We start from the raw sequence: 24,099 nt of genomic DNA, 5'->3' as shown, positions 1-24,099 counted from the left end.
AAGGAACGATTGATCAAAAATATTGGAAGAGAGTTGGAGACTGTTTTAATGATTACTATCGGGTTTTTGGACCCAACAAGGTCCCTGTATCGGCATTCTCATATTGGAATCTGATTAATGATATCCTAAAAATACATTCCTCAGACCCAGATGTTAGAGAGATCTTACAGACAGGGGAAACAGTCCTAAAAGAGAGTTCCCGCCCCCCTTCTGTCTGCCAATCTGTTTCAATAGACATGCCAGAGGAACCTAAAAAAACAAGCTGATAATCAGGAAGCCTCTGCCTTAGAGAATCACCCATTAAAAGACCCCCCTAAAATCTACCCTTCCCTTTTGGCCTTTAATAATCAGGACCAGCTCTCCCCAAGAGACCAGATAGATTTAGAGGAACAAGCTGCCCGCTATAATAAAAAAGAAGATCCCTGGGGCCTCGCCGCGCCAACCTTGCGCGCCCCTTCACAAAAAATACATACCCCTCCCCCTTATGTCCCCCCTCAGGAACTCCCAGCATTCTATGGCCCAGTCTTAAACCCAAACCCACCCCTATTCCCTCAAGACACCCTAGTTCAAAACACCCCATCCTTAACCGATCCCATTAGGCAGACAAAAATATCTTTAACCCAAGAAATTTCTTCTCTTAAAGAGATACTCCAACAAAAACGCGAACATATGCAACTCCTAAAGGAGCTGCATGCCCTTGAAAAAGAACTTAAAACCTTAATGCCTAACCAAAGCCCTGAAAAACCTCAAAAAGGCCCAATACTTAATAAAAAGACCCTAATGACCTTTCCAGTTACCCGCAGCCAAAACCGTGGCCCACCCTCTCAAGAGGATACAATGGAAGAGACTGACAATGAACCCCCCGACTCTCATAATCCCCCCTCGGCCGATGAGGCCTCTGACACAGAAGACCCAGAAGATAACACTCCCAACTCCAATGATCCCACTGGCCAAAAATATCACCGGCTAGGCATCAAACATATTAAAGATTTAAAAGGTGCAGTAAGCTCTTATGGCCCGACAGCGCCCTACACCTTGGCAATTCTTGAAGGTCTCAGTGACCGTTGGCTCACACCCAATGATTGGTTTAAATTAGCTCGTGCCACCCTTTCTGGGGGGGACCATGTCCTCTGGCACACAGAGTTTAAAGAAAACTGCCGAGAGATAGCACAGCGCAATAGTGAAAATAGAACAACAAGATCATGGACTCGGGATAAATTACTAGGAGAAAAACCCTATCATACCAATGAAATCCAGGCAACTTTCCCCCCGGGGCTGTTAGCTCAAATTCAGAACGCTGGTCTCAAGGCGTGGCGCCGCCTACCCCCAAAAGGCTCCGCTACCACCTCCCTGGCGAAGATTCGTCAGGGCCCCGAGGAGCCATATTGTGAGTTTATCAGCAGACTTACCGACGCCGCCGAACGGTTGGTCGGAGAAGGCGAGAACGACAGCGCCTTTGTTAAACATTTAGCCTATGAAAATGCCAACCCCACTTGCCAGGCAACCATTCGCCCCCACCGTGGAGGCAGCCTTGCTGACTACATTAAACTATGCTCAGGGGTTGGAGCCTCCCATACCTTGGGACTCGCTATCGGACGTAGGTCCGCCACATTCGGAGGCGATTGGGACTCCACCTCCCTCTCTGACAATAACAAATATAGTCAGGCGGGCTGCAGTGGTACAATTGGAAATAAAGTCTGCTGGCCAACTAAAATGCCTGTCCACATTTCAGATGGCGGAGGGCCAAATGACATATTAAAAGAGACTCTTGTCACTGAGCACATTCAAAAAATACTCCACCACCTATTCCCCCCTTTAACTTACCACCCCTTGGCTCTCCCAAAATCCCGGGATATGGATTTAGACACACAAACCAACAACATTCTCGAATCCACCTTCTGGGCCTTAAATCATTCCAACCCTTCTCTTGCCCAGGACTGCTGGCTTTGCATGACTATGGGAACTCCCATACCTACTGCAATCCCCTCCAATATCACAGTAAACACACAAATCTCTAACTGTTCCCGTCTCTCCCTTCCTCTTAGAGTTCAACCTGTAGGATTTAATACCTCCCCCTGCTATCAGGGACGATTTCAAAACAACACTTTTGATGTAGATCTAGGGTTTGTCACTTTTACTAGCTGTTCTGACATCATTCAAGTTAACGAAACCTTGTGTTCTAGCCCTGGACAAGTTTTCATATGTGGGAACAGCCTCGCTTACACCACGTTACCCACCAACTGGACTGGACTTTGTGTCTCAGCTAGTCTCCTCCCTGATATCTCTATTATCCCAGGAGACACACCTGTCCCTCTCCCCAGCCTAGAATTTGCCACCGGGCGCCACAAGCGTGCTATTACAGCCATTCCCTTACTCGTAGGGCTAGGAATTACTGCTGGAATAGCCTCAGGTACCGCGGGAGTAGGTGTTGCAGTCCAGTCCTACAATAAACTATCACGCCAGCTGATAGATGATGTCCAAACACTTTCTGGGACCATCAATGATCTCCAAGATCAGATTGACTCTTTAGCTGAAGTAGTCTTACAAAACCGTCGAGGCCTAGATCTTCTCACTGCAGAACAGGGAGGTATCTGCTTAGCTTTACAGGAACGCTGCTGCTTCTATGCTAACAAGTCTGGGATCGTCCGAGACAAGATCAAAAAACTACAAGAGGACCTAGTAAAAAGACGCAAAGAACTCTTCGAAAACCCACTCTGGACGGGTTTCAACGGACTTCTCCCCTACCTGCTCCCCACCCTTGGCCCCCTCCTATGCATCCTTCTCTTAATAGCCTTCGGGCCATGGGCTTTTAGGCGCATTACTGACCTCATTAAAAACCAAATCGATGCTGTTTTGGCCAAACCAATCCAAATCCATTATCAGCGGCTAGCAACAGGGGACGGCCTCGAAGAAGGCTATCTTGGCTTCCTCCCCACGGGGACGACATAATACTAAGGGTATGTCTACTCCCCCCACGAGTTGGGGAGGGGTATGGGCACCGAGGTGAGTGCAAAGCAAAGCATTTGCAAGGAAAGGGCTCGACTCACAACGGTCGGCTCCCTTTAACTTTCCTGAGAACATACCTGGTTTGCATAGAGGTTGGTATCAAAAAATCTCTACCTCTCCTCCACAAAAGATACCCAAAACCATCCAATAACGAGCTCCGCTCGTTGGAGGAACCAGGCCTCTGTTCCCTCACTCGGTCAAGGCCCACCTCCTTAAAACAAACAAAAAGGGAGGAGATGTCGGGAGCCATAGAAATCCCCAGGCCTTGCCTAGGCAGAACTTCCTGGTCACAAAACCCAAAGCCCGCGCGCGCCAAACCCAGAGCCCGCGCGCGCCAAACCCAGAGCCTGCCCATTTCCTTGTACCTCATATGGCATCGCCCTGTCCTAGCCTATCAGCCCGCGACAAGTACCTCGCCACCCTATGACATAGCATATCCCACCCCCATCTGACATAGCTATATATATAACCCGCCATCGTAATAAAATTTTGAGGCTTGATCAGATCCCTGTCTTGCCTCCATTCTTCGCGTCTCCTGTCTCCCCTTTTTTCATCCTCAACAGGTTTCTTCCCCTCGTCCCACGTTGCATTGTCCTGCCGGTCGGGACAAAAGAGGACTCAGCGTGGGGTCAGATGGGGACGGATGGGACAAAGGAAGCCAGAACAAGGGTGTCCACGGCCAACCCCTGTCCACCTCCAGGGGCTGCGTTCCTACTCCAGCTTAGGTGAGTGTCACCATATAATTCCATGGAGTGCTATTCATATAGATGACACCGTAAATATGCCCCTGGACTTATGCCATGTGCGGACCCCTCAGGTACCTGAGGATGCAGACAGCCTCCAAGCAATCAGGTGAGAGCCAGGATTTGAAAAGGCATGAGGAGTGGAGTGGGAAGAGCAAGGATATTGGAATCAGGAATCTGGGTCCCAACGCCGGTTCTGCCACTAGGACCCAAGACAAACGCTTAACCTCTGGGTCTGTTTCCTTATCGGTCAATCGGAGACCATTATCAGTCTCTGTATCATGATTGTTAGATGAGGGATAATGTAGTTAACGGGACTTGGGAAGTTCCTGGCCAATCCTTAGTCTCTCATTCATGGTAATTATCATTCATCCAGCTAGAGAAGACTCAGAAAGGAACAGATCTGGGGTGGGAGGAAATGAAGAGTTCTGTTTAGGAAGGGAGCTTGAGATGTTCGTGTGGTATCCAAGAGCAAATATCACTTGGGCAGTTGGAAATAAGAGTAGTGCTTGAGAAGTGGCCTGGGCTGGACAGAACTTACGCGGTAATTAACACCTCTGAATCAGGTAAGGTCACCTAGGGCGAGAGTGTAGAAACAAAAGAGCCCTAAGGAACTCTAAGCTGGAAAGAGCAGTTGGGGGAGGGAAAACGGTAAAGGAGACTGGGCTGGAGGAATAGGGAGAGTGAGGTGCTGGAAATGGCGAGACAATAGTATCCAAAATGTACAGAGGGTACCAAAAAAATATACACATTTTAAGAAAGCAAAACTGTGTTAAAATTGTAATAGTCAATATATACCAATAACAAAAGATGAATACAAGTCACGTTTGACTTCCGCAATGACAAGAGGTGCTCAAAGTGGTGACCATCAGCATCCAGACACTTCTGATGAGGGCGACCTACTGCTTGAGCTGAGGTGACCAAAGTGTCCGCTTGTATACATTATTTGGCACCCCCAGTATAAAGAACTAATACAACTTAACACCAAAATAAACAAACAATCCAATTGAAAAATGGGCAGAGGACCTGAACAGATATTTCTTCAAACAGAACATACAGATGGCCAATAGACATATGAAAAAATGCTCAACATCACTAATCATCAGATAAATGCAAATAAAAACCACAATGAGATACCACTTCACCCCAGTCAGAATGGCTATCATCAATAAATCAACAAGCAACAAGTGTTGGCGAGGATGTGGAGAAAAGGGAACCCTCGTGCACCGTTGGTGGGATTGTAAATTGGTGCAGTCACTATGGAAAACAATATGGTAGCTCCTCAAAAAATTAAAAATAGAATTACCTTATGACCTAGCAATTCCACTCCTGGGTATTTATCTGAATAAATCCAAAACATTAATTTGAAAAACAACGTGTACCCTATGTTCATTGCAGCATTACTTACAACAGCCAAGGTATGGAAGCAACCTAGGTGTCCATCAATAGACGATTAGTCCGCCTAATAGATGATATTAGGCACATATATGCAATGGAGTATTACTCGGCCACAAAAAAGAATGAAATCTTACCATTTGTGATAACATGGATGGATCTAGAAGATAGTATGCTCAGTGAAATAAGTCAGAGTGAGACAAATACCACGCGATCTCACTCATATGTGAAATCTAAAGAACAGAATAAACAAACAAGCAAAGCAGAAACAGACTCATAGGTACAGAGAATAAACATGGCTGCCAGGTGGGAAGGCAGTTGGGGGCTGGGTGAAAAGATGAAAGGATTAAGAAGCACAAATTGACAGTTACAAAATAGTCATGGGGATGTAAAATACACCACAGGGAATATAGTGAATAATATTGTGATAACTATGTCTGGTGCCAGATGGGTGCTGTACCTATCTGGGTGATCATTTTGTAAATTATATCAACATCTAACCACTATGCTATACACCTGAAACTAATATAATGGTGAATGTCAACTGTAATTGAAAATTTTTTTAAAAATAAAAATAAATAAATGGCCAGACAAGACCGGTTAGAGGACGTGAGAGCTCATCTGTGGTGACCAACTGAGCCTGGTGTAGACAAGTCTTCCTGGAACAATAGTCGTGGGGCGGAGCAGAGAAGTGGGCAGGCAGGGGGTGAGGAGTCAGAGGATGGCCTGCGGGCTTAGGGTTGCACATGAGGACGTCGGGAAATGGGGGATTTCTGTCGAATGGCGTCTATAGTCTCAGTGAAGCACAAGGCCAAGAAGTGAGCTGAAGGAGGGTGGCAAGTGGCAGATTCGCGAAGCTGTGAAATAGTGACCAGGGACATCTGGGGAGCAGCCTGGTCGGAGAGCAGGATGGTGTGGAAGGTCATTCCCGGCTCAGTACTGAAGAAGGAAGCCAGTGGGTGTCACCAGCGTGGGATGTTCATGAGGGAGGGAAGGATAGAGGGTGAGTGACGGGCGATGGGCACGTAGGGAGAATGTGAAGCTTCAGTGGGGATTTAGGCTGGAGAACAACCGAGAGAAGACATGATTCAAGCTGCGGTCAGAGCTTGTTGGTATGTACATTGTCCGCCCAAAGCTGGAACCACCTAAAATCAAGGTCAGAGCAGAGGACAATCGTGAATGTGGAGGAAAGAGAAAAGAAGGCAGTGACGGACGTCAACAAATCGTGTTGTGTGTTAAATATTTCCGTGGGATGTCATTAAGGCAAGGGAACATGGGCACGGGGGCGGGGCTTAACCGTGTGCTCAGCAGACCCAAATCCACAGGCTGAATAGATCCTCCGTGTTGAAATAGGTGAGGTGCCCTGGACCAGCAAGCGGAGACTTGTGCATTCTTCCCAGAAAACATGTAACAAATAGGAACGTTGCTGGCATCAGGAGGACGTGTGGGTGGTGAGTTGTGCTTCCTCCGGGTCATAGCCAGCTCCCATCTTTGACTCTCCAGCCAGCAAAGAAATGGAGGAGGGTTAAGTCAATAAAGAGCTGCTGCCCAGGGGAGCTGGACGCAGCAGAGCCTGCACCTCCCCCTATAGAGACCACCACAGAGCTGAGAATGACCATCACCCCTGAGATGTCATGTCACAGGTGGAAAGCTGCCCGCCTGTGCGGTACAAGGCCAAGTGCAGAGAGCTTGCAGCCCAGGCAGCAAGGAGCCAGGGGTTCAAATCCCAGCTCTACAGCTCACTAGCGGTGTGATTTGGGGAAAGGTACTTAACTTCTCTGTACTTCCGTTTCTTTATGTCAAGTGAGGCATAATAACAGGATCTCATCACAGAGCTGCTGTGAGGGTTAAATGAGTGAATGTATGCAAAGCACGAGGTAAATGCTAAAGGAGAACAAACTATTGTCATCTCCAAACTCGCCGCAATTGGCCTCTGCGGAGCCCAGATAAGGTGTTTCTTCTTTGCAAGGGCCTCGTGGAATGGATGGGGTCTTAGAACTAGTCAAGCAAAAAGGAGGGGAAGTAACCATTTGGTGTTTGACTGAAGAACCCTCAACTGCCTCAAAAGAGTTCTCTAAGGTTTAAATGGAATAATATATAACATAACAAAATAAATATTAGCTCTGTGCATGAGGTTCTAAAAATGCTAGCTCCCTGTCCTTTTGGTCTGCAGTAATATGGCTACTATTCATATCTAATACACTGCTAGTGCCCACCAGCGTGGCCGTGCCAGTTCTCAAAAAGTCAAAACGCTGCCAGGCCCACTGGTGAATACCCACAGCTCAAGCCCCCGAATGCCCACCTGCCACAATCCAGCAGCTGCAGAGAGCAGGCCACTGCTCCTGGCAATTTAATTGGCCCCTATCTACGTAGGAGGGGTTAAGTACTTAGAAAATCACCTCTGCTACTACGGTAGCTCCTCTCCTGATAATAAAATCCTCACAGGCACCATGCATAAGACGCTGTGGGCTGCCATGTTACAAATAAAGCAAGCAAGCCTCAGATAAGTACTTTTCCCTACCCCACTTGTCCCAGAGGTGAGGTCTGAGACTTGACCACTTCAAATCAGACCCTCATAAGCCTGTGCGGGGTGGAAGGACAAAAACAAAAAAGGCAATGACACACCAATACACCGCAAAAAGTCGGCAGCCAGCCAAGGTGGGCTTGTTGTCCCAACTGGCTTGTGCAAGCTGGGGCCCACCATCCCCGAAGTGCCTGGAGCCACCGCCTTGAGCACTGTCCACCCTGCTCAGCAAAGCCCTGTGGTTCCAGCCAGCCGCTGGGTGACAGCTCTGAACAAGAAATGCTACACACACCCTGGTCCCCAGCTTCTCTGATTAACGCTGGGCTGTGACTCTCTTCTTGATTTGCAGGATTAATTTTCTGTTAACTTTGGCATGGACTAAAGCTAATCCTAAAACAACATATTGATAAGGAATGTGGAAAACAGAGCAGGAGAAAGAGAGAGAAAGAGAGAGAGAGAGAGAGAGAGAGAGAGAGAGAGAGAGAGAGAGAGAGAGAACCAGATTACCAGCCATAGGAGTAGTAACTGTCGCCATAATGGCTCATACTCAATTCCATTTTTACATTAATATTTGTCAGACCAACGCACTTTATGTCTATTTTTCCACTTAATCATCACCACGTTGATTTTCAAATCCCTTGTTCCAGCTACTCTGTCAGAGACCCAGTCATTCCTGAAAACATCCCCAAAGCTGACCCACGTCTGTGAGCATAACTTACGTGTCTCCTGGTGCTTCCCTCGCCTGCTCCAGTCTAAAGAGCGAACAGAATACGCTTCACAGATAGATCAGCTCCCAGTGAAATCAGCTATAAACCTGGGAAATTAGGAAAGAAAACAGTGTTAATGATTATATGACATCCATTCACAGCTCAGGGCAGCTGTCACTGTAAACATTCTGCGATATCTATCTTGACAAGTGAGAAATGATTAACAGCAGTGATTGATGGGCAGCTCGGCTTATTAAAAACATGCCCAGGTGTAGGTGAATAAGTTCTGGGCCAGGAGTCGAAGGCAGAGGTGTCCTGGCGAAGCCACTAACGGTTGACCTTCCTGCATGTCAAATGCCTTCTCGTTAGCATGACGGTGTGACGGGTGCAGGAGCCACCTGCCCGGGCTGTGGTGAGGGTCAGGTGAAAAGAGCTGCTGGACTTGGAGAGCAGATCACAAGTGAATGCAGGTGGATCAAGTCCTAAACCCAAAGGAGCGGCATGAGGGGTTAACTCTTGCTAGATTATTGACACGGAAGTAAAATCAGCCCTGGGACAGTCCCCCACCCCCCTCTCCTGAGAGCCATCAGCTGGGAAATGCTGCCCCCATGGTCTGTGCCATTGTGACTTGATGGAAATCTCGTTGACCTCCTGACCTCTTACTTTAGCTCTAAATTGATGCACCCTGTGTTAAACCTATTCTCTCTTCAGGCCCCTGAGATAAACAGGGCTGGAGTGGCAGAAAGATGTAAGGGATCCAAGAGTGTGCCTGGGCAGCGCGGGCAAGACCCAAGCTCAGCCCAGGGCACCAAAAGCTTCCTCCCGAGCAGGTCACAGAGAGAGATGAGGGCATGGGAAGTAAAGGATGGTTCTGGGTGCAGCACTGAAAGATGGCTGCCCGCAAGTCCCACCCCGCCATGGGAAAGCGATGCTGTGCCTGGCTCCTGTACGGGCTCAGGCTCTGGGTCCCAGGGATGTGCTGGGGACCTGGAAAAGCCCATCTGATTCCCTGGGCATCAATTGAGAGCAGCTGGGCAACCTTCTCATGGCTAATCGTGTTTCCCCAGTGCCTTGATGTTGACAAAGGGATGGCTTGGTAAACAGGAAGAAATCACCTGATCCCTCGGAGACCTCTGCCCAAAGTGTCTTTATCAATCAACTTCCAATGTCCGACACAGCCTACACACCAGAAAAATAACATTTCTGTGCCCAGGTGATTTCAGTTGTGCTTAAGGAAATGCAAACACACCAAGATGGAGATTGCCTCTGAACAATGGCATGGCTTTCCAGTCTTTTCAAATCTTCCACAATTATCCAGCTGGTGCCCACCCTCCCTTTCCCCAAGCGGTCACCCAATGTCTCTCTTGATGCTTTTTTGTAACAAACTGCATTGCCTGGTCTCTCCGACTGCATTTTATTCAAGCCTGCCTTGTTCCCAAACCTTTAAGTTACGCATACTAGCTTCTGCGTAGCTGCCTAGTCTTGCATGTAGACATAATAATCATTAGGGGAAAAAGAAAACAAAAAAACAGCTCCTTACTAAAACTGCCTCCCCGGAGGAGATAAGGAAGTATGTACCAAAATAATGAGTGTTTGTCAAAGGTTTGTAGGAACACGTGACCACAACCACAGCAACTGGAATTTGTTGACCAAGAACAAAGAAGTTCACCTCCTTGGACCCTTCTGGCACCTAGATGTCTACAGTTGTCAGTCACCACCTGACCCCAGCCCCTCCTGTTTCCCCCCCACCCCCTTCTGTTTCCCCCGCCTACCCTTGACGTAAAGGAAACCTGAATTCTGGACTTTCTTAAAGTGGTTCTTCAGATGCTGGTCTGCCATCTTCTTGCATTGCTGGCTTTCTGAATAAAGTCCTTTCCTTCCTTATCCCAACACCTTGTCACTCGACTTATTGGCCATCATGCAGTGAGTAGTATGGTTTCATTTTTAGCCGCAATAAACCACCCTCTGATTATCCAACCACTGGTTTCCCAGCATCTAGATGGTACAAGACGATGACTAAGAGCCTGAGATTTGATTTCAGACCTCAACTCCCAGCCTGTTGCTCCCCAGCCATGTCACATTGGACAAGGCCACTCGGCAAAGTGGCAAGGAAATACTCATCTCAAGGTCATGTTGTACAGATCAAATTAGATACTGCCCTTGGAATTGCCTGCCCTATAGCAAGCACCCAGGAAGTATTTACTATTGTTATTATTATTGGGAAATCTCTTTATTGATCATTATTTTTATTCTTGTGTCTTTATTTACACTGTTTCAAATGTTTTGGAGCACCTACTATGTGGTCAACATAATGCTAAGTACTGAAAAGGGTGAACCTGTTACTCCTACTGGCTAATTTAGAATCTACTCAGAAGGAGGAGCCAATATAAGGGACCTACATTCAGTAAGCACCTACTATGTGCCAGGCACTGATTTTATATAGCCTCACTTAATCCTCAAAGCAGCCACTGAAGTTTTGCTATCTCCATTCTATGGCTGAGCCTGCTGGGATTCTACAGGTCACCCCACTTGCCCCAAACACCAGGACTTGTGAATGAGAATTGAGGTTTGAAGTAAGACCACCTACTGCCTGCTGCTCTGTGGGGAAGCTCCTCACCAGAGAGAACATGCCCATTGAGCGAGCCTCAGGGCTTTGATGTCAGAGACATTTCTCTCTTTGTTTTGGCAGCCGGGCATCCAGACTTCCCACTTAGAAAGACCTCCCATTGGTGGGTCGTGTGGGCATGTCCCTCTCACCTTCTCAAGGATTGCCCTCCAGCAACTACCCCATTTCCCTTCAGCAGCATCAATGTCTCCTTCCTTATTGGGTCGTCCCAGGCTATGTACAAAAATGTCTTCGTGTCACCAATTAAAAAAACAAACAAAAAACTAAAAAGTGTAGGCAAGGATGTGGAGGAATTGGAGCTCTTGTACATTGCTCGTGGGGATGTAAACCTATTCAGCCCCTGCGGAAAAGAGTTTACTGATTTCTTAAAAATTACACACAGAATTGCCATATAATCCAGTATATGCCTATAATTCCAGTTCTAGGCATATACCCAGGAGAACTGAAAACAGGTGTTCAAACAAAAACGTAAACACGAATGCTCATAGCAGTGCCAAAGGGTGATAACAGTCAAAATGTCCACCAACTCATAAAAGGATAAACAGTTGTGGTCTCTCCATGCAATGGACTATTATTCAGCCATATAAAGGAATGAAGTTCTGATACATGTTACAATGAGAGAACCTTGAAACCATTATCTAAGTGAAAAAAGCCTGATACAAAAGGTCACATGTTTTATGATTCCTTTTAAATGGAACATTCAGAATAGGTTAAACTATTGAGGAGGAAAGCAGATTAGTGGTTGCCAGGGGCTGGGGGAGGGTGCAAATGGGGAGCAACTATTTAATGGGTACGGGTTTGCTTTGGGATGATGAGAATGCTTCGAAACTAGATAGAGGTGGTGGGCGCACAACACCATGAATGTCCTAAATGCCACTAAATTGTTTACTTTAAAATGGTTAATTTAAAAAAATAAAATTAAGTGGTTAATTTTATGTTAAGTGATTTCACCTCAACTTAAAAAAAAACAAAACACTTATTTTGATCCCCTATTGTCACCCCATTTCCCATGCTGTGTGTGATGGTAAAACTCTCCCAAAGAGAATTCACTGTCTCCTCTTTGCACCTTCCATTTTCTCCTCAGCTCCTGCCCAGAGGGTTTCTGACCCACCACTCCAACTCAAGTTGCTCTTTTGAGGACATGAATCATCCAAAGTCAATAGTCAATTCCCTATAAGCTGCCATCAGCTTTGATGAAGTTGACGACTCCATTTCCTTCTGGGTCCTTCTAGAAACTTCCTTTTCAGCCACATACTGGCCTGGTTTTCCCTCAGCCTCCCTGGTTATTCCTCCCTAGTCCATTCGGCTGCTCCCTGTCACTTACCAGACGTCCAGTGGTGGAGTATCCCAGGACTCAGCCCAAAGCCCCACACTCTTTCCACGAGTGACCTCATCCAGACTCATAGCCTTGAGACCATCAACGTGCTGCTGACTCCCGAATCTATCCCTCTAGCTTAGACCTCTCCCCCAACATCCAGACTCATCTGTTCACCTGCCCAGTCAGTGCCCTCACTTGGCTTAGAAGCTTCTCAAACATAGCAGGTCCCAAACTGAACTTCCGATATCCCTGTTCCAGTTCCCATCCTTCCTGTTTCCCAGCCCCAAATAACAGACGCCTTCCTCCCCCTAGATGCCTTCCCAGTGCCTGTCCAAATCATGGAAACTCTCATCAACTCTGCTCTCAATTCTATCTGCAGTAGATGACATCATGTCTCACCTGGGAGACAGCCTCCTGACAGCTGTCTCTGCTTATCCCCCACTCCCCACGTGGTTCCACACAGCAACATCTAGAGTGGCTTCCTATGGTAAAAACCAGACCAGGTGACCCACCCTGCTTACAGCTTCCAGTGGCTTTCCTAAAATCAAATCCCAAATTGCTGTTCCCTTGGCCCAGATTCAGGCCCTCCTTGCTCGTTCTCATGAGGTAAGAAAAGAAAGGCTTTGGCACCCCCATCGTGGGTTCAAATTCTGGCTCTGCTGCCAACCAGTTGTGTGACGTAAGCCGGTTGTGAAGGTCCTTGATGACAAGGTGGGTGGTCCTGCCAACGCTGGATGCTGAATCTGACACAGAGAGGCAGGGGCCACTGAGGAAGCATTCTCTATGCAGAGGTGTCAGCCGAGAGAGAGGCCAGTGACAATGTACCCATTGTCCAGCAGTGGTGGGCCAGGGACCTCCTGATCAGTCTATTCTCTTGTTGTTTTCTTCCCAGGTTTTCTGCATATTTTCAGAACCTGGATCCATAGTTTCTCTGTTGGTTCAATCATGAGCTTCCACTATCTAGCCAGGGTTTGGCCGCCACAGTGACCCAGCTTCAATCACTGACGTTGCCGCCAACCAGCTGTGTGACCTTCAGCAATTCTCTCAAACCTATCTCAGCTCAGCTTCCTTACCTGTGTCAGCAGCATGACAACATGTCCCTGTGTGTGCGTTAATGATAACGTGTGGACATAACACCCAACACCTAGCAGAGACTCGGGAATTGTACCTATTTTTAACATCTATAAGTCAATCATTCATGAAATTGAAAGAGTCCAACATAAATATTTATATTATACCTAGCTGCTCATTCAGAGTTTCTCCCAGTTCCTTCTCCTGCTTGGCCAGAGTTGACTAACAAGCACGTAGGAGCCTTTGCCGGCCCTGAGCAGGTCTCAATGACCTTGTGATTGCCAAGGAGACTCAGCACATGATTTAGATGGTGAAGGAAAGGCTGGGTAGCTGCTGGTCAGCTCTGACCTTCCTTAGACCTGGAAAGGCTCATCTGAGCTACTTTGCTGAGCTCCTACTTGGTTCTCTCCTTTCTCACCGGCCTCTTTCCCCATTCTTCTTTGGGGTCTCCTCCCTGTCTGCTCATCCTCTTCTCTCTGCACTCTCTCCACAGCGGCTCTGATCCCGTCTACATGCTGACTCCCACGTTATTAGACACCCCCTTGATCCCCCACCAAACCTTCTCCTCTACAGTCTTTCCCTCCTAGGTAAGTGGCATCACCATTCTACCTACTATCCACACCCTACCCTGTCCCTGAGATCTATCCAGAATCTGACACATTTCATCAAAACCAGCTCTTCCACCCCAGTCAGAGCTGCTGCCATGGCCTCTTGCCTCTTCTCCCTGCCCTGGCTTCCCACTCCACCGCCATCACCACCACCACCACCATTGCCACGATCGCCATTGCCACTGCCACCATCTCCACCATCACCACTACCACCACCGCTGCCACCTACACTTTCATGGAAGCATAAATGGAGAAAAAAAATGTGAACAGAATTCATGGGTCCCTTTGAATTGTGTGTTCAACCGAGTACTAAATCTGTCTCCTCTATTGGCTCTTCGCTTGAGGGTTAAGATAACAGGACATTCCTTCCAGCCAGATAAGCGAAGTTTCTGAGATGCCCTTGACCTTGGAGCCTCAGCTGCGGCCCCACCTTCCCTGCTGAGGTTGTGCCTGGAGAGTTCAGGCTTACCTTCTGCTCTGAGGCAGCAAAGACTCTTACCCTGCTCCAGGAAAATCCCCAGGACTCACACCCCTGGGGAGGGAATACAAAGTGACCTCTCCAACAAGGCGGGACTTTCCTCCTAAACAGAAGCCCTGGATAAAAGCAACTGCCCTTCAGGACTCCCTGATTCGTCCCATTTCCAGCCAGCAAGCAGTCATTCCTGTGACAATCCTTCTAAGTGGGGAGAACCAGCAATTGATTTGGAGGGGAGACCCACAAGCACCTTCGCCTTCCAAGGTGGGCGGTTACTTTCTGGGTCTGCCAAAACTTGGGCCAGGGCAAGGCGACAGGGAGGAAAAAAACAAAAGAGCAAATTTAAGTGCTGCTGGCCTAAGAAGTCGCTGGGAGTGGCTTCCTCTCTCCTCTCTGTTTCCTGAGAAGCAGTTGCTGGGGGTCAGGGCGGGAGGGCATACAGAGGATTTCCTCTGTGGGACTGAGGTGAGAAGGGCAGTTTCTCTGAGGAGGTAAGGGGAAGGCAATTCTCCCTCCAGGTGAGGGATAAAAAAGCAGAGCAAGGGAGGGGCAGAGTCAAGACTGACATCCCCCCCCACACACACACAATGTCACTGTTTCACCCAAGGCTGCTGAACTTAATCACCTTATTCAACTTTTACAGCCTTGAATGAGTTCCGGGGGCTACAAGCATCACAGCGGCTGGGTGTGTTGGGGGCTCATTCCAACCGGAGAAACAGCCACAGGGGAGGCCACTCACGGACACTTATTTGCTGCATTTTGCCAAGCAAGCTCTTGTCAGGAAATTCATTCATTCATTCATTCATTCATTTATTCATTTGCTTATTCATTTACTTATTCAACAAAGGCTTCCTGGGGAATTACTAAGAAGCAAGCCCTTTGTTAGTTGCCGGAGATACAGAAATGAATCACATCAGGTCCATCCTGGAAGGAGCTCGCACTCATAGGAAGAAGATAGACACACAACAGAGAATGATAACAGCGTGAAACGCATTCCTTTAATCACTCAACACACATTGACTGACGTCAAGGTATGCTTCTAGGCACCTGGCGTGGAGCAGTGAAAAGACCCTGTCCTCATGGAGTGAAAAATGCCTGTCCTCATGGAGCTTACATTCTAGGGAGTGTTAAAAGTGAACTGGCATCTCAGGAGGCTTAACCATAGAGCTGGGGAGGACTGTGGGAGGAGCTGGGCCGATGGTCACTTCTGGGGGGTGGGATGCAAATAAAGGGGGAAGCCACGTTGGGCTCTGCCCCCTTTTTCCCACGTGGGTGGTGGTAAGCAGGCTGGCGAGTGTGCACACACTCTTTGGTTCTGTTTCTTTTTCTTTTCCCGAATAAACCGTTTTCTTTTGGCGGATTATCTGGAGAATTATTTGGCCAGTCAAAAGGAGGGAGACAGATCATAAAACCAAACACATGAAGTAAATGATACGGTGTGTTAGAATGTGATAGGTACTATGGGAAAAACATAAGAAAGGAGACGGGGAATGCTAGCGTGGTGGTGGAAGTGGAGAAATTGCACATTTTAAAAAGATGATTCTGGAAGCACTCACTAGAAAAGTGACATGTGAGCAAAGATTTGAAGGATGGGTGAGCCGGGTAGACAACTGGCTGTGGTTACAATCACCAAGATGTGAGGCTGTGGGAGCGGGAAACGGGCTGCTAACTGCCTCGGCAGCCTGGAGGGAAAGGAAAAGTAGATTTCCAGCAGGACAGTGAAGAGAGAAGGGCCAACAGGGTGAGGAGCTTCTGAAGTGCAGAGTGAGTGGGTGAGGAGAATGACATGTGATCTTTCCAGAGAGGTAGGTGGGACAAGAAGATGGGCCCAGCCTTGCCCCAGAAGGCGGGACAAGAAGATGCTCGGACTGGATCCTGTTGAGTGGTCAGATGGTGAACCGATGGCGAGGTTAAGATGCTGACACTAGAACCCCAGGTACAAACCCCAGCTCCCCTGCTGGCTCTGTAACCTTGAATAACTCACCTAACCTTTCTGGATCTCAGTTTCTGCCCTCTCTGTAAAGTGGGGAAAATCACAGAACCCACCTCACAGGATCAAGGGACTTAAGACTGCATCTGCATCTTATATCCTCCCAAAGAGCGTGGAGGGTGGAGGGTAAACTGGAGTGGGGGGCTGGGCCAGACTGGCAGCAGGGAGGTGCGTTTGAGAGCTCGTTTGAGAGCTCGAGATTGAGAGCTTGCAAGTACCCTGGTCACATATCTCAGAGCAGGACGTTTATATGTAAAGACGATGTATTGCTTTGTTCGATGCCTGATTCCTAAGCACTGGTCATCTTCCAAGCAACATGCCAGAGATACAGACATGGTCTGTCCTCTTGGGTTTGGAATCTGGATGTGGGGCACAGATACCAACACCCACAAAGCAGGGTAGGCTTCATGCAGTGTGTGGGGTGATGGGGCGAAACTTGATCCTGGAGAAACCTAGACTGTCAGAGGTGCTGGTCATTGCCACCACCTGGAGAGTTTCCTAAAAAGAGATTTCTGGACCCCACCCAGACCCAGCGATTTTGAAAATCCGGAGGAAAGGTTTAATAAGCTATAATTTGAATGTATTCCAGGTGATTCTATCTATCAGCAAAATTGGCAAATGCTGCCTGATCCAACACAATGCCCTCTCTTTGCAGACAGGAAACGTGAGGTCCAGAGGTGTGCCCACAGATGCCCGGGCAGCGTGTAGCCAAAGCAGGGCTGGAACTCGCGGCCTGCGCTTTCCCAGATGCATTCATTCATTTCCCCCTCGGGCTGCATAACAAAGCACCACAAACGGGGGTGCTTAAAACGACAGAAGTGTATTTTCTCACAGTTCTAGAGGTTAGAAGTCCGAGACCAAGGTATCAATCGGCAGGACCAGGCTCTCTCAAAGGCCCCCCCAGGAGAGAATCTATTCCAGGCCTTTCTCTTAGCTTCTCGTGATTTCCTTCAATCCTTGGTACTCCTTAGCTTGGAGCTGCATACCTCCCATCTCTGTTCCGGTTCTCACATGACCTTCTGCCTATGTGTCCGCTTCTTCTGAAGGCACCAGTCGCATTGGATTAGGGCACATCCCATCCAGTGTGACTTTATCTTAACTAATTACATTTGCAATGACCCTATTTCCAAATAAAGTCACGTTCTGAGATCGTGAGGGTTAGGGTTTCAACAAATCTTTTGGGGAGACACAACTCACCGCACAACACCATCCCAGGCTTGTCTGTGACTCCCGCTGACACAGTTAATTGTTAGGGTCCACCTAATTCCAGCAAGACCTGAAGGCACTGACCCTAAAATAAAACAGATAAAACAGGACTAATAGAAGAAGAAATACTGAATAAATGATGAGTAAGAGCCACAAAATGGAAGAGGGGGTGTAAGTGTAACAGACACTTTGGTTAGAGGCATTTTGCAGCCACTGAGGACTTGGTTTCACTCCGTCTCTGGGCTCCCGACCCCCACGGGACCTTCTCACACTTGGAGTTTTCTTTACAGGAATGTGGCTGTGGTGCCCGTAAAGGACCCCTGCAAGCAAAGCAAGAGTTAGTGATGTAGGAGTGTGTCTTCTGGGCCTCCGGGGCGTGGAGATGTTAGTCCTCAACACGCTTTCACAGGTTGGTGTGGAAAACCCGTGCATGATGCAAATTCAGTAATAACTGGAACAAATAACATTCTTGCGGACTTTGCAAGTTACAAAGCGCCTTCACATTCATTATCAAAGACAATCCTCCCCAGAATTTTGGGAGGTGGACTGAGCTCTACTTCATACTGGCAATCAGACTGAAGGGCAGAGAGGCAGCCCAAGGTCACACAGGGAGCTGTAAATGAGTCAGTCACAGCTAAGCCAGGTTTCCTGATTCTAGTCCAGGACTCTTTCCACTACGTCTCCCTCGACAGTGAGGTTCTTCCCATCCCAGTTTTCAGTCATCACTACCAGACAATCCATCCATCCATCAGTATTTAAGTAAGTAAACGGCTTTTTTTAATTAAAAATGTCATTCATCCTTGTTACTACTTAATTTACATTATCTCATCTTTTTCCAACAACAACCTTGGTAAGTATCACGTCCACGGCTGGAAGGCTAGAAACAGTCAAGAACCACCACCATCCCAGCCAAGTGGGGTTCTACTGGATGGGACCCCGAGAAGGAGAGAGGTCCCACCTTGACCCCCCATCACAGACTTCAACCTCCGCTCTAACATGGCTTCCTTCCAGCTAAGAAAGACCACCACTTCCTGGAGAATTCTCAAGCCAGAATACATTGGATGAATCGAATCAAAAGGATCATTTTAAAGGCACTGAAGAGAGCCACTGAAATGAATTAGCTGGGTTCTGTAGCTATGCTGCAGTCTGGTACAGAAGCAAAGAAGGAAGTCAATACATTAGGTATTGTGGTTTAAAAGGTTAAAAATAATTGCAAAAACCACAATTACTTTTGCACCGACTTAGTATATCAAGTGTGTCCTATAATAAGCAACCGTTATTATTACGAGCCTATCCTGTGCTAGACCCTCAAATAAACTCTTGCATTTCATTCACTAATTGCCCTGCAGGAATCCATTTGTGAGAGGAATATACTGAGACTCAGAGAGGATAAGCGGTTTGCCTGCTGCCACACAATTCTTCTGCATTTATGTGTGGACCTTTGCCAGGGATCTCCCTGGGGGTGCAGAGGGTCCCTTCACCCTTCAACTTCTCTGCAGTCACTAAACACGTACTGCAACCAGGCTGTGGGCACAACGGGGGATAAGTAGGCATGGGACTCTCCAGATGTTCACAGCTGTGCCTTCTGGACGGCAAATAGAGGAGTTACTGTCTAGCAATCTGTCCTGCAAGTTACCGCCCAGGAACTACTCCTGCCGAATGCACTCTCGAACCGTGTTCCTGTACTGGGCATTTGTCCTGCCTTCCTGTCTCCTTCCTGTCCCAGAGAACCAGGCTGGATACGTTCAGAGAAGCCTTACCTTCTGCACTGAACACAGGGCTTCCTCCAAAACCCCCCAGATTCCCCAGAACTGCAGCCTCTGGGCCCCTTGCTGCCCTGGGTGAACTCTGGCTCCCAGTACCACTGACTGACATGTGCTGGCCAGCACCCTGCCTGTCTTCACCGGTCGGGCGGCGTGTCTCCCTTCCTCGTGATCATGGCCTTGACCTTCATAAAACGAGTGGCTTCTCAGTGTCCTCCAGAAGACCAGGGCCAGGTAGGCTGATGAGAACAGGAATTTGCCAGGCCCACACCTTGGGATTCTGATGTAATGAGCTGGGATGGGGCAGGACATCTGAAATTTAACACACACCAACCCCACCACCCCCTTGACGATCCTGATTGACGGCCTGCAAGCAAAGCTTCAGGCTTATCAGCGTTTCTCAAACTTCAGCCTTAGCTCGCCACCTGGATGATACGATACTCTAAGGATACTCTAAGTAGAGTTATTTACATTTTTCACCCCGCTTTGCCCTAAGCCATTGGTTCTCAGCCTGGCTGTTAGTTAATGCCCCTTAGAGAGTGTTGTATAAAACCCCAAAGCCAGGCCCCTCTCTGGCCTGGAGCATATTAAAAGCTCCCTGGACAATTGGAAGGTATGGCCCTGGGTGAGAACCACAGCCTTAAGCAATGATGTACATGAAGTCGAATAGACATTAAAATATATGCACAAAAACTGAAGTAAGCAGGTTCATCCACAAACAACCGAAAACCATCCTGGGTTCCATGCTTTGGCAAACTCTGTACCAGATGGGAAGGCCCTCCCAGTCTTTTGGGTCCACATCCAGGAGACAGAATTCCTCTGAGTGTCATATGTACTAGACACGACCAGGTCACTGCACATGCGACTTCAGGAACCCCCCCCCCATAGCAACCCGAGGCAGGAGGTCATCGTCAGGCCTGTTTTACAGATTTGGAAACTGAGGGTGAGAGCCTCCCCAAAGCTGACTGTTCTAGAATTAGGAAGCTACTTGCAGAGAATTCAACTCCAGCTCCACAACTCTGCCCCATGTCAGGGGCAGAGAAGTGAGCAGCCCTCCTTCCAGTGGGGTTGGATTGAGGGGTGACGGGATTCTGTATGTGTACCAGTTTGTAACATCCTCTAAGGAAAGGCTTTGCAAAGGCCTGGGGTAGAGGATCAAGGGTAGTCGGCCCACTCTGGTTTTATCATGCTTACCCGTCATTAACTCCCTCCCTTCTAAAATTAGAAAAAAGGAATAATGTTCCACTACTATCAGAGAAGCTAAGCTTTAATCAGCATCATAGCGATCAGATTTGTCATTATTCAGTCATTTGTGTGGCTAATAGACTGGCCCATGACCTTGAGCTCCCGGCCAAGCCTAATTCCATGAAAGCCGTGTGCAGTTTGGAAACCGGCTGCATTGTTTACCGATCCCATCTAATTAGCTTCAAATTTCTTGACCCACTAAAGAGCAACGCGCTGCACTGTGTGTTCTCTGAAGCGAGACAGAAGGCCCCTCCACTCCCAGGAAGCCCAAGACAGCTCAGAATCTACAGGCTCACTCTTCGAGGCGGTTACAAAGCATTGTCTTAATGGGCTCAGTAGAATGCTCGAAGGCGAACCAGATGTTCAACACCCATGCACTTGAATGGATGTTTAGGTACAATTATGGAAAGCTCTAGAAAGTGGTGTAAGGCAGAACGAGAGGCAATATCAAGAGATTCTGACCTACACTGAAGAGTGAGAATTAACCTGACATGTGGCTGTGGGGTGGGAGTGGCATGAGAGTCCAGGGTGGAAGGAGTGGGAAGGAGCTTGTGTGTGAGGGTCTGAGAAACCAGTGTGGCTGAAGCCTGCGGCCATGGGTTGGGAACAAGGTTCGGGATGTCGGGTGACTGCCAGGAGCCATGGGAGATATTGGAGTTTCTAAATTTGGCAGGAAGTTGAGGGGGGTGATGATGTCAGCTCTTTACAAAGGCCTCTTGGGCAGCCAGGTGGAGCTGGGTTGTTAGCACCCGGGGAGACGGGAGGATGGGACAACGCAGAAGCAGGAAGACCCATCTGGTCCACACCAGAGAGGGTGGAGGCTTAGGCCAGGAGGAGGCTGGGAACAGTGGACTTCTCATAAGGTGGTTCTCAGGATCGCAGGTGACAGAAGCATGACATCCTGTACACACGGCCTGGCGCTCGGGGAACAGGAGACCTGGCTCAGCCGCTGTCACTATTTAGCCCGTCCCACCCTCAGACCACGCTGGAGAAGCAACCATTTTCATCTTCCTTCAACTCCCCACTAGGTCTCTTGAGGGACGATAGTGGAGTGGAGTGGAAGATGGTATAGATAGGATAGTTCTGGTGACTTAGCTGTGTGACCCTGGGCAAGTTATGCAACCATGCTGAGCCACGATTTCTTTTTGGAAAGGGAATTTGAATCTCTCTTTGCAGGTGGAGCCCTCCAATGAAATAAGATGCGTGTAGAGTCAGGCATTGTGGAGGAGTTCAGGAAACGTCCCCCAATCCTTTTTGGTAGCACATTTGCCTCTCTCCATTTTCTCCAAGTGCCAAAGAGCCTCTGAATATCTAACTCAATTTCCTCCTTTTGTCCTGTGCTCCATGAAAATCAAATTTCTGCTCTTAGTGGCTTATAACTGACTTGAGTCTGTTATGCCAGATGGCATGACTGAAAAGAACTAAGGTTGTCTTGGAATAGACGGGATAAGTAAGCTAGATGTTTTGTGACGTCATCCCACCCTGGCCACCGGCCCTGCTGTCTGACACTGTCCCGGCTCTGCCTGCGACCCTCCCACTTGCCCCAGAGTCCTGCCCACCTAGCTAGGGAAGGCACCCCTCCACCTCAGACGCTGTGTGTATCCAGAACACCCTCCATCTCTGCTGCTCTGGGTCACACTCATCTCTCAAAACCAACCCGAGCGTCACTTTTTCCAAGAAACCTTCAATATCTACCCAGAAATCGTCGGGATATAGTATTCTGTTTTAAAAATGGAGCAACTAAGTTTAAAATCCTTAGTATCCAGGGCAGGCCCTTTTGCCTGCTTTTTATCATCTTGGCACCACTTTTTATCGTCTTATTTTTATCATCTGGGCCTCACCCTCGGTAGAACTCTGCTGGCAGGTGGATTTCTGAGGTCCAAGGGCTGGCAGCACAGATAGGTGACCTGCTGAGCAGTGTCCTGGGCGTCCGGGCTGGGCTCTTTCTGTCGTGCCACCAAGACACCTGGTCTTTGAGCCCTCGGGCCAGGCACCAACTCCCTCCAGTGACTCAAGTCCGGGCACACGAAGTCCTCCTTCCCACGTCTGCTGCCCCCACCGCCCTGGCACGGCCTGCCTTGGCCCCGTGCCCACTCTTCCTCTGGGGAAGCTGAGCTGTCAGCAGCACAGCCCTGGGGCCATCTGGCCACGGCGTCCCAGCCCCCTTCACTCCTGGCTGCTGGGTTCTCAGCTGTTATTGCTCCTTTCTGAGCTTCAGCACCTTCACCTGTGAAATGGGAATAAAAGCGGTGAACTCCACCGCATGGGCCGCGGGGGGGATTCCAGGATCCCCGGAAAGGCTCCGCTGTGTGACTGCCCCGTGCAGTCCACTGAGGCAACTCTGGATGAATGTTAACTGTTGCTCTTAAGCCAGACCTCTCCGTGAACCCAATCCTTTCCCTTTTCACAATTTTTGTGATAAAGAAAAGAAATACAACATAACATTTATGAGTACGGAGACAAAAGCTAGCAAATTTGGGGTCCCACGGCTCGCAAATTGTGCTGAGGTCGTCGCACATACTCACTCACTCCCCAGCCGTCCTGTCAGGTATGGTGTCATCCCCTTCTCACAGGCGAGGAAACGGAGGCACAGAGGGGCAAGTTGTTGGCAAAGGGCAGAGCTGGGATTTGAACCCGGGCAGCCTGGTCAGAGCCTGCACTCGCGCCAGGCCACCCTGTGTGTCCATCGGCCGTGAGGCCTGCAGGGGACAGCAGGGACGGCTCTGTCTTCACTCATGTTCACTTCCCAGGCCTCTAGCGGAAGTCCCTCCTCCAAGGCAGGGCTTACTTACAGAAGGAAATCTGGACTCCATGGCCTCTCCTGGGACTTAGGTTTTCAAGCCAGACACTTTGTGAGCTGGAGCCTTGCAGTGCTGCCCACAAGCCCTCCTTCTGGGGTGACTATTGGTGACCTCCTTACACCAAGGCAAATGTCAACAACCCCAGTACTTCCAGCCCCGGAATTTGGTGACACACCGGCTGGGGCTTTTTATTAGAACTAAAACCCAGACTAATTTGTTCCAAATACAGGCCTTCTCTTTGCTTGGCTGCCAAGGAAGCCAAAAAGGAGAAAGAGGAAAATGCAAGGAAACTCAGCCAACGCAGGCCGATGGGGGAGGGAGGACTGTAGAATTTATAGATGTCTGAATAATTGGAATAAAAACCACTAGCAGCATGCCAATTTCTTTTAGGCCAGGAACAGAGCCCCCCCTTCCCTTCATAAATATCTGCAGGGAAATGACTGTGTTAAACAGGCACTGTGGTTTGGAATAGGCGTGTCCACTCCAGCTGAAGTGCTTGGCAAATAAACCAATGATGATAAACCAGACATTAAAATGTCAGAAAGGAAATATGGCTAAAAACATTTCCCAGTTGTTTCCAGGAATGTGTTGGTTTTGTTTCCTTCTACATTCCTAACTTTT

The 24,099-nt window shown here is 48.5% G+C and overlaps 1 protein-coding gene across 4 annotated transcripts in view; it reads right to left on the bottom strand.

Annotated features, from left to right (window-relative positions):
- Positions 1 to 23,436, bottom strand: part of SLC2A9 (solute carrier family 2 member 9) — a 132,082-nt gene extending 108,646 nt beyond the window's left edge. Inside the window, exons 1-3 of one of the 4 annotated variants that reach the window (XM_081048873.1) lie at positions 23,203 to 23,436; positions 22,519 to 22,904; positions 8,388 to 8,482 (exon numbers count right to left, since the gene is read on the bottom strand). The gene's annotated coding sequence lies outside the window, so the exon portion shown is untranslated. Of the gene's footprint in view, positions 1 to 8,387; positions 8,483 to 17,660; positions 17,755 to 22,518; positions 22,905 to 23,198 lie in introns of all 4 variants that reach the window. The other 3 variants (XM_081048871.1, XM_081048874.1, XM_081048872.1) reach the window with 3 other exon arrangements.
- Between the last annotated feature and the right edge of the window lie 663 nt (positions 23,437 to 24,099).

Source organism: Rhinolophus hipposideros, assembly GCF_964194185.1.
Source record: "Rhinolophus hipposideros genome assembly, chromosome: 1".
Classification (NCBI taxonomy): Eukaryota; Metazoa; Chordata; class Mammalia; order Chiroptera; family Rhinolophidae; genus Rhinolophus; species Rhinolophus hipposideros.
This window is presented reverse-complemented; position numbering and strand designations above follow the sequence as displayed.